Below are 10,830 nucleotides of genomic sequence, written 5' to 3' on the forward strand. Positions count from 1 at the left end.
CGTCATCAAAGGGGCGAACATCCCAAGCATCACCCAATACACGAAGGTGGTGATCAGCCCAGCCTTCGTCACTCTGTTTCCCCTAAAAAAAATGATCAGAGAATTCTTATCTCTGGTCATGAGGTAATAGTACAATTGGTCTCGAATATGCAGGACCTCATAAAAGTAACCGAACACCCAACGGTTGAGAGCAAATCCATGTCTTTTAGAAAGAAGGGAAGAGTACATCACAGTTCTGTAAAACAGGGGTGCTGCCTGACCAAGAGCAAGATTAAAGTGAATCAGACACTCTTATAGCAATGGGTGGAGGGGAAGAGTGAGTCCGGCCCTAAGTTGACCAATGGTGATGAGCGCCACCTCTTTGTAGGCCAACTCATCAGATAACCTCCCCCACTCTAGACCAACATCTTCAGGGATGTGAAATTTTATGTGGATCAGTTCCAAGGAGGAAAGATCTCCGAAATTTACAAGCGACCAGTTGGGATTCATTGTCAAGAAAGATGAAAAGTTTTAAGCTTTGGTTAAACCCTAACGGGAGATCAAAAGGTTCAATATGCAGAAAAAAGTAGCAGAAGAGATAATGCAAGTTCTCTCACCAGATCTCTTATATACAGATTAAATGGACGGTTAGGATGAACCCAAGCGGTGCATCTTTTCGAGATTGAACTGCTATCATTACCTTTTTCGGGAAATGGCGTGTCTATTTGAGCCGTCTTTTCAGCACCATAATTAGTTGGGTATGTCAGCAGTTCCCAACAACAGTTTTGGAAAAAGGAATCTCACACCAAAAGCAGCGCCACTTCAAGCGCCCACGTGCTAGGTGGCACGAGAGGGGGCATCTGTAGGGAGGATTTCCCATCACTGAACAGATGACACGTGTATGGGAAATAATCTAAGACTATAGATGTTCAGAATGAGACGAGGACCATCGAATCAGTTCTATGAGTAAGTAATCTCATGCGTAGCACGAGTGTTTAGTAAACATGTGTCAGGCAAATGACTGACTACCTTCCAACATAATAGTTACACAGTCGTTAGGAACTGATGTAGACAGTTCCTGAACAGAAGGGAACTGAAGATGGTGATCTTTGATAATAAGGAAGGAATCGTGAAGACATATCTTAGGAGTTTTCTTTTAGATATAATCTTCCCATACACGATGGGACATTATGATCAGCAAGGAAACTTACCTCTCATAAAGATATGATCTAGATTCAGACTTCCATAAAGAGGGAATTCCTAATAGGAAGATAGAGTCCAAAGATGGAAGGGAACTCACAAGCGGTGAAGACAGCCCTAACCCTAGGACTCTCAAAGCTTTTCCTATATAAACCAGAGGGATTTCGCTCATAGGAACTACGCAAGATAGGGTTTGATTCTCCATAATAAACAAGGAGATACGTAGGCAGCCGTCAGATGGTTCAACCCTGAACTCGCAATCATCTCATCCCATCTCCATTCATTCAAAGGTTCCAAGATCACAAGGCACAGAGAAAGGTTAGGGAAAACTCGAAAAATACCCTACAGCAGGGTGGAAAATGCTTTCTCTATTTCAGTTATGTTCAAGGAGTCAAAATTATGATCTTTGTCTTCTTCCATAAGAGGGGTGTCTACTAGTATAAGGACGACATCGTTGGAAGCACTAATGTAATATACAAAACTCTCAATAGACTTCACTTCTCCTTCTACAGGCAAACCTAGTTGTCCCTGCTTTTGTCTAAACATGTTAACTTCCACATAAAGATTTCTAAAAGAAAGAGTCATTAAGCCATCCCAACAATTAATTTGGGCATTGGCGGTTGCCAAGAAAGGATGCCCTAAGATGATGGGAATGGAATCATAAGCAACTTCTATGTCGAGAATAACGAAGTTGGCTGGATAGTAAAAGTCTTAAACTTTAACGATAATATTTTCAACTACACCCTTGGAGTATTTAATAGAATGATCGGCTAACTGCAAAGTCATTTTAGTTAGTTGAAGTTTTGTTAGACCTAGTTTTTTATATAAATAAAAAGGGGATTAAGTTAACACTAGCCCCAAGGTCTAATAGAGCAATTGTTATGAAGTAATCTCCCAAGGTGTATTGTACAGTAGGATGACCAAGGTCCTTGTACTTAATAATTCCATTATGTTCAGATAAATAGGGATATTGTTCAGTTAAGAAGGCTTCATTAGGTATGTTGATTTTCTTCTTCTTGGTGCACAACTCTTTTAGAAACTTAGCGTGTCCAGGTAGACTTTTTATAGCATCTAGAAAATATGGGTTTATAGTCAAATTTTTAAACACTTCCCTAATCTCAACAAAATTTTCATCCTGTTTAGACACAACTAGTCTATGGGGATACGGTGGTTTATCTCTATATTTAGCATAAGGTTCAAAAGTATGATTAGTCTTTGCGTTATCTTTATCCGTTTTTCATCTAGGTGTCCATATTGGAACCTCTACAGGTGTAGGATCATCAATTTCTATGGTGGTATTTAGTAATGTTGTACCTCTTGGTTGTGGTTGGACTGTAACTTCTACAGTTGTAGGGTATTCAATTTCTATGACAGTATTCGATATGGTTTCATTTTCAACTTCCGTTTGCGGGCGATCTTTAGGCATAGTTACTTTGTTATCAACTACTCTACCTGAACGAAGGGTAGTGACTGCCTATAGGTCCCCTTGGTTTTATCACCATTACAGTGAATACTGTTTATTTTAAAGGCGGTGTTTGTTAACTTAGGATTGTGCACTGCTTGACTTGGAAACACGCCTATTTGGTTATTATTTTGGTTAGGAGACATGTCAATAACATTTTGGCACAAAGACTACATCATTTGCATCGTTTGTTGCATCATCTTAGAGTTATGATCATGTTGATCTTTCATCAAGTTGGAGTTTTGTTGTATAATTTGATTTTGTTTTTCCAACAAGGTCACTGCTACTTCATCTGTAAATGGTTGAATTGGAATTAAAGCTTGTTGAGCGTTCATGTCTTGATGTTGATAATTCTGTGTCATGGGCACTAAACCTCTATTCTGGTCACCTAAGTTTCCTTGTCCTTGAGGTTGAGTTAACTGGTTAAAGTTTAATGGTTGTGGTGGTGGTTGTGTATATATAAAAAGACAATAAAAGTCGGAATTCTCAAGACTAAAACAAACATTACAACGAGTATAGTTAATGTTTATGATTGGAGTGGGTTGTTATTGAATAGAGAGGGCATCTAACTTTTAGTGAGGGCATTGATAGGAGTTTTAAACTCGGGATCAGGTTTAACCTCAAAAGAAGAAGGAATGGAGCGGGAAGAGTCATTACCTCCCTAATTGTTGTTTCTCTTAAATTGATCTTCTAAGAATTTATAAGCCTCAAAGGCTCCTTTACTAAGAAAGCAACCCCCAGTCATGATATCTAGAACCTCCTTATGATAATGTGAAAGCCCCTTGAAGAAGGCACGAACAAGCATGTCTTTCACAAGATTATGATGCGGGCATTCAATGAGAAGATCAATGAAACGATTCCAAGCCTGTGAAAAGGATTCATGAGGATTCTGGCGAAAAAAATGAATCTTTTTAAGCATTTCATCTGTCTTCAGTGGTGGGTAAAACTGTTCTATGAACAATTGAACAAGATTAGCCCATGAGTCTATAGAGTTTGGCATTTGGGCAGTTAACCAAGACGCCGCTTTGTCGGCTAGGGTAAAATGAAACACCCTAAGTTTAACTTGATCCGGACTTACGCTAGGATGATGGACTGTAGTGAGAACTTGTTCTATCCTATGCATGTGTTGATAAGGCTTCTCGTGGTCTAAACCATAGAAAACCGGTAACAAGTTAAATATATTCGAGGGAATTCGAAAATCCCCTACTAGGTCTGCAAAAACGATTCACGACTTAGGGCCATTGTTTAGTGCTTTATAAAAATCAGAGAGAGGAGTCTCTGGGCCTTTAGCCATTAATGCAGGTGTAGTGTGTGAAATTCTAGATAGGCATGTGGTATTATATTTACAAAAAACAAGCCTGATTATACTAGAATTAAAACTCCTCTGACAGAAGAAAAGAGGAGTAGAAGGAGTACCTGAATGCCTCCTTGCTACGCGTGTGAATAGCGTCTTCTATATGTAATCCCAGTGTATTTAAGAAGTTAGAAACACTTAATATATATATAAATATGAACAAAACGAGAGCCGGTGAATAACCTGTGAAAATCGGGCTTCCTTCAGAAGCGGCGCGGGCGCGCTCAAGTATAGGGTAAACAAGGGCGCGGGCACGCTCAAATGATAGGGTTAAGAAGGCGCAGACGCACTCCAAAAAATTTGAAATATTTACAGTAGTTTGCTAAGACGTCTAGTAAGTTTTCTGTAAAGTTTTAGAACAATTGGAGTTATGAAAGTCTTTCAACTGCCCTGCAAAGTTTGTAAAGCAGTTTTCAGACACAACACAAACAAGCGAATGGTTAACTAATCAAAATAGAGCCAAAAATCACCACAATTTTACTGGAGACTTTTGATAGATCATGCGGATTCTTGTATAATTTTTAGAGCAATTGGAGTTCTACAAACCCTCCTTATCGGTTGTTGTTCCAGAAATTAAGTGTTGCAAAACTGCAGCAACACACTGAAAACAATCAACTAGGTAGATGATCAAAACAAATCAAAAACTCTTCAAACTTTTACTGCAAACTTCTGACTTCAGATAGATACTCCTGTGAAAATCTTAGAATTTTTGGAATTGGCTAAGTAATCTTACTCATCCGTTTTTCCATAAACTTACGGTGTGAAAGCTGAAATACAGCAGTGTAAATATGGTAATAGTTCACTAGGTAAAACCACTAAGAAAAATCTGCAAAAATTCGAGTAAATACACAACACCTTAAATATTATGCCTAAAAATTTCAGAATTTTTAAAATTTTAAAAATAACTTTACTGCAATATTCTTCACTGTGAGTTTGCAGTCTTAAGGGAGCGCGTGCGCGCTTTGTGGAAAGCAAAAGGGAGGGCGGGCGTGCTCTTAGTTTAAAACAGTGAATTTCAAGCTTGAACAAAAATGAAAATATGAGAAACAAGAATGAAAAATTAAAATGGTGGGTGGATAGAGAATGGGGGATTGCCCCTTGGATTCAACCAATTGAATTCTTGTCCTGAATGAGTTTAAGCCGGTAGCGGCGCCATTTGATAAAGACAAATTTATTTAAACTAACTATCTATGCGTAAACACAAATAATCAATCAACTAAACAAGTGCTTAGATCAATATTCCTACTCTCAAATAATAATGAAGAGTATGGATTCATTCCACTCCTAAACTACCAAGACATAAAAGAAATTTAACTAATTTAAATCACAAACAAACAATGGTGAGAGTAATATTATGTTGAGAGATTTCTATTTTACGAATATAGTACGAATTCAAATAAATCTAAATTAACTAAACTAATAGAAATAGGGTTTCGATGGAAGAGAAAGTTATAGAGAAGAGTAATCAATGCACATAATGATTAGTTTCAAGCAAGAATATAATTATTCATTGAAAAGAGGTCATCTTTAGGTTTTCACACAATGATCCAACCTAAAACCTCAAACTTTATCATCCCTAGCAATAATCTACATCTCTATAGTCATCAATACTAGCATGTAGGATTATTACAAACAAGTCTCTCGACTTAATTATAACAATCCCTAGTTTAATTTACTATATGCTTATTTTGGAAGTCATACAATAAACTAAATTCATTGAAATATATACACAATCCAATAATTCTTCTAAGCAATCTATTCCTCATTAGGCTTCATAATCACTCCCTCTAATGGGAAAATTAGCCTAATATTATGAAGACATAATGTAAAGAAGAAGTAATTGAATTGAATAAACTAAAGCTTTTATTAAAAGGTTCTAATGGAGGCTACAAACTAAACTCATAAACTAAAAACTAAAAGAGAGAGAGAGAGAGAGAGAGAAGAAAGAAAGAACCCTAATTTATTCTAACTAATAGAAGGGAGAGAAAAAGAGTTTATAATTTTTATTCTCTTATATAATGATACAAAATCATGCATGGGTTTTTAGGTTAGGTTATGGACCCATAAATCAAGTCCATAACCCAATTGGTTGAATCCAAGACTTCCAATTCTGGTCATGTTAATATAACGCATATTTTCACTAACTTATACTACTCTGATAGAGTCAAGGCCTAAACCATTGGAAAGAACTTTCTACGCCGGTCATTCTGATAAAAAATAGGCCCAAATCCGATGCCTGAGTCCAAAGATATGGCCTTTTGAAGTTCTATTGACTTTTCTTCAGCTCTCTACACTACTAAAAAAATGACATATTATGACGTTTGTTTTTTATCTATCTTGACGGCTTTGTTAAAAACCATCAAGATAGGTGTTTTAGTAATATTTTTATGACGGCTATTGCAATATTATGTCGTGTATGACACAAGCGTCAAGAAAATATAATAAATTTATGACGGTTAGTACAACATTATGTCGTGTATGATAAAAACGTCAAGAAAATATAATAAATTTATGACGGCTGTTGTAACATTATGTCGTGTATGACACAAACGTCAAAAAAATATAATAATTTTATAACGGTTGTTGCAACATTGTGTCGTGTATAACATAAGCGTCAAGAAAATATGGTGGTGTTTCCTAAAACAGTCAAATTAGCAATAGAATAAACCGTCAACGATCTCACAATTTTTTGGGCACTAGCTAGGCTGTACCATTTTAGCTTTCAATAAAACCGTCAACAACTTTACAAAAAAAAAAGAATACCAAAATAATAGACTCCTCACTAAGAATTGAACCGGTCAATAGACTCCTCAGTCCTCACTTATGGAAACCGCAATAGAGAAATCCAAGTTCCCCTCTCCAATGAAAATTCTCCCGCTCACCTCAATTGTTTTTCCCTCTCACCGGATATTAAAGGATTGATGTTAGGGTTACGCCTATTTATCTTTCTTCCCCTTCCATTGCAAACCCTAACTGTTACGCCTTTTTTTTTTCTTAGTCTCATTGGTTTTTCGCACACTCACTTCTTCGCTGCTCTTAAACTTGTTTGAGAAGGGATCAGTCTAATTACTACTACAACAAAGTTTTCTGAAATCTAAAAGTAAGTATTTTTTTATTTTATTTCTTTTTTCTTGTTTAAATTGTTTGTAGAAATATTTTTTATTGCATTCGAATTTTTTGTTTTCAATGAGAACCTCAGTCTGAGGTTCAAATCATCTGAAAAAATGCAACAGTATTATGTTTTCTCCCTCTCTCTCTACACTATTCTCTCGCTCTTAACATACTTATTCTTAAAGTTTTGTTTATGCAATGTTTGATTGGAAGCTTCAATCCTCCTAAACTAAATCCATTAAAGTATTTGTCAATCTGGATGGTGGTTTTTTTCCGCTATAGAGCTGTACTCTTAGTCTTATCTCTTGAAGATTTCTATCAATCTCTGTGAAATCTACAGATCTTGTAGGCTTCCTAGCACTGCCCTACGATGAATCCCATTTGAAGACAAAACACCCAAACAACGTCTCTCTTCATTCCTCCTATATACTGGTTCAGTGAGAGAGATGTGGCATTAGTATCGTTAGTTGGTGTTGCTACAATGTTTTTGAGATGCATCAGAGATTTTTTTTTTTTTTTTTTTTTTTTTTTAAATTGAATTTGTTCTTATGTTCAGGATTCATATTTTTAAGCTGTGGGTTCCCTTTTACATAATTAAGCTTGTGCAAAATGTTTTACTCAATTCTAGGATGGGGCAGGTCGTATCGGGAAAATGCTTTTCGCAAGGCAAGGAAAGAAATTTGACTATGATTTAAAACAGGTAAAGTTGTACTTACAGACATAGCACTTTTACTTTTTTTAGTTCAAGATATGATCAAAAGAAAACAAAAATCCAACAGGTAAAACATGTTCTACAAGTAATTCTGTAATCAGTGTGGAGATCCCCTGGATGACAAATCTAGAAGTCAAAACCGATAATTTATCACCATTCATTTGGGTATTACAGAGCCATCCTGCTTCATTTTCATGAGGCTGCTCTCAATGTTTCGAAATACAGGTTTATACATGCGTGCAAGGCCATTATATGCTTGAACAGCGTGTTGGAGTTGTGCAGAAAGCTTCATGACCTCAGCAGAAAGTTCCTATGCTCTACTTTTGTTCTTTTGCAAGTTGCCCCTCAAGTAACAAATATTCATCTGTGTAAACTTTAGCACCTGCAACATTTCCACGATCTTTCTCAGCTTAAAAAAATCTTGACTGGACCTTTGCGTTACCCATAGGTAGTATGCTAGTCTTTTCAGTTCTTGATTTATCCAGTAAACCACGGAGTTCTTCATTCTACCTAAGACAATCTTTGACCTGGTTCTGCCATTATACCACCACTGCGGTTGCTTCTTCATAAGAGGCCGAGATATTATAATTTTCCTCAAAAAGCCTCTCTATCTCTGAAGATTGTGAGTCGATCTCCATCAGAAGTTTCTGACGACTATTTTCTAGTCTCTCAACCATGACTGCCATATCATGCAATTGTTTCTCAAATCTATCCTTGTCTTCCTTTGAAAGTTCCTTGTTAGCAGCTTCATCCATAGCTTCTGAGGTCTTTTTTGATAAAGTTGCAAGTCTTTCTTCCAACTCTTGCTTTTCAACAATAACCAACGAATTCCTAGATTGCTCCTCTGCTAATATTCGTTGCTCCTGTTGCTGCAGTAGCTTCACTTGCTGCAACTCAGAGTTCAAATTGGCCAACTCTTTTTCCATGCTTTGGAAATGATCTTGTGAGATACCCATAGAAGAGATGCCACCAAGTGGATTCATTATTGCTTGTTGCTGTAAAGAATTTAATTCTGCTCTCAAAGCTGCAGCATCTTCCTCAGTTCTGTACTGTTCCTCTTCTGCCTCCTTCAATCTCTTCTTGACCATCCGAAGCTGGGCTGAGAAATCCTCCCGTGCAGTAACTGCTGCATCTTTTTCCATGGCCACATCCCGAAGAGCTTTCCTCAGTGAGGGCACACTATTCTGCTCCAGGTCATTCAAACGCTTGTGCAACGCATCGTTTTCAATTTCCTTTGCTTGAAGCTCAGAGAGTTGGCCACCACTTTGTGATCTATTGATTCCCAAAGACGGAAGTGGATTGGAAGAAGATTGGAGATCAGGCCCTGATGATGCTTTGCTTAGTCTTTCTGCCGCTCTTTTTTGACGAATTTCTTCCAACGTTCGTCTGCCTAGAGTTGCGTGGTCACCTCGTGCACACAGTAGCTCATAACAATATTGTATTATGATGTTGTTTTATGTTGTTCTAAGAGTGAGCTATATAACCTTGTGGACACATTTAGCTCATAACAATTTCGTTTTTATAATGTTGTTTATCGTTGTTCTAACGGTGACCCTGACCTTTTTGTCCATGTACTCCTTCCAGTCACGATGGATTTTTCCGTGATGGCATGATCCATGACTCATACTTCATTTAATTTTGAAATTTTGGCAAGAGTATAATAGTATTTTATATAGAAATGTTGAAAATCGTGTTTTCTTTATTATTGTTCGTTTCGGTAGAATTGATTTGCTCATTTCGGTGCATCTTGAAGTATTTTTCACACGACATACGTCTGCTAAGGGTATGTAATACAAAGGAAATGATTGATAAGCACTTGAAAGCAACAGGAGGCAGAGTTTTTTCTCGTTTCCCCCAGAACTGAATGGATAACTACAATTGGTATCCCAAGAACTGTTATTTATCATACTAATTGCAAGTATATAAAAAGAACATAGATGATTGTAATTTCTTTGTTGACTTATGTAGCTAATGGAGTTGGCTAACACTAGGACATATACAAGCGCAGACCTTATTGAAATTCGTTTGGAGTTTATCAAGTACATCGAGAAATTTATCTCGGCATAGGTATGTGTACCATTTATATATCTTTTATGTTTGATAGCTATTTGGGGGTTGTATATGAAGCTTTCGTCTGAAGTTTTTCCACCATACATTTCGAATTTAGGTCTAACTTCTTATGTTCTTTCCTTTGCCTATTAGCTAAAGGGTTATTTGTGTACTTGTGGTAGATATATATACAGATAAGATATATCCTACAGTGGTGTACATATGTTATTTCGGGCTTAACCAATATGATTCTCTGTCATAGTTGATTGTATCTTTTTCGTTTAGTAGTTATTGACTTAGTGTGCTAACACATTGTTTGTGTATTTTTTTTAATACTGTGTAGAAGTCGTTATATGATTATATTTTTAGTTTACTTATTAAACAAACTAACACATTCTTCTTCATATTGTTTTTTAGGTTATAAGTGAGATAAGGTAGCTCAATTAAGTTTGTTTGAGATGGATTAGTTGATTAGCAATTTGTTGGATGGGTTATGTAAATTGCATTGTTGTTGGATTATGAGACTTGCTTGATTTTGAATAAAGTGCTTAAGTTATTTAATTTTTTTCTCTGTGAATAAATCATGTAATATGAACAAGTTCTTGGAATAATTTATGTTGGTAATAAAAGTATGATTCTTGTTTCCGTAATGGACTCTAGCTGTCAGGTGTCTAAATGTATTGGTGGTGTCTGAATATATTGGTTTACAAGAATTTCAAATTTACAGGAATTTTCAGATTTACAGGAAAAAAAAAGAAAAAAAAAGGGGAGTTATGACGGCTTCCAAGGAACTGTAGTGTGGCATACCAATTCTTGACAGTTTTTAGTGTTAATTTCTTAACGCTTTTGTTTCTCAGGGTGACGCTTAAATAAAAACAGTCATAAATGAAGGTTTAGTTCTTGACACTTTTTCTAATAAACTATGACGGTTAAGTAAAACATGTCATGCAAAAGGATCCAGTT

General features: G+C 36.4%; 1 non-coding gene and 1 pseudogene across 1 annotated transcript; one reads left to right on the top strand and one right to left on the bottom strand.

Moving 5' to 3' along the window:
* Positions 1–3,456: 3,456 nt before the first annotated feature.
* On the top strand, positions 3,457–3,560 carry LOC147493726 (small nucleolar RNA R71). Its single transcript, XR_015200639.1, has one exon. It is a non-coding gene; the product is annotated as a small nucleolar RNA R71 (small nucleolar RNA).
* A 4,387-nt stretch (positions 3,561–7,947) lies between these two features.
* LOC147493727 (uncharacterized) lies at positions 7,948–9,260 on the bottom strand (annotated as a pseudogene).
* Between the last annotated feature and the right edge of the window lie 1,570 nt (positions 9,261–10,830).

This window comes from Coptis chinensis, chromosome 6 (assembly GCF_015680905.1).
Source record: "Coptis chinensis isolate HL-2020 chromosome 6, ASM1568090v1, whole genome shotgun sequence".
NCBI classification, from domain to species: Eukaryota; Viridiplantae; Streptophyta; class Magnoliopsida; order Ranunculales; family Ranunculaceae; genus Coptis; species Coptis chinensis.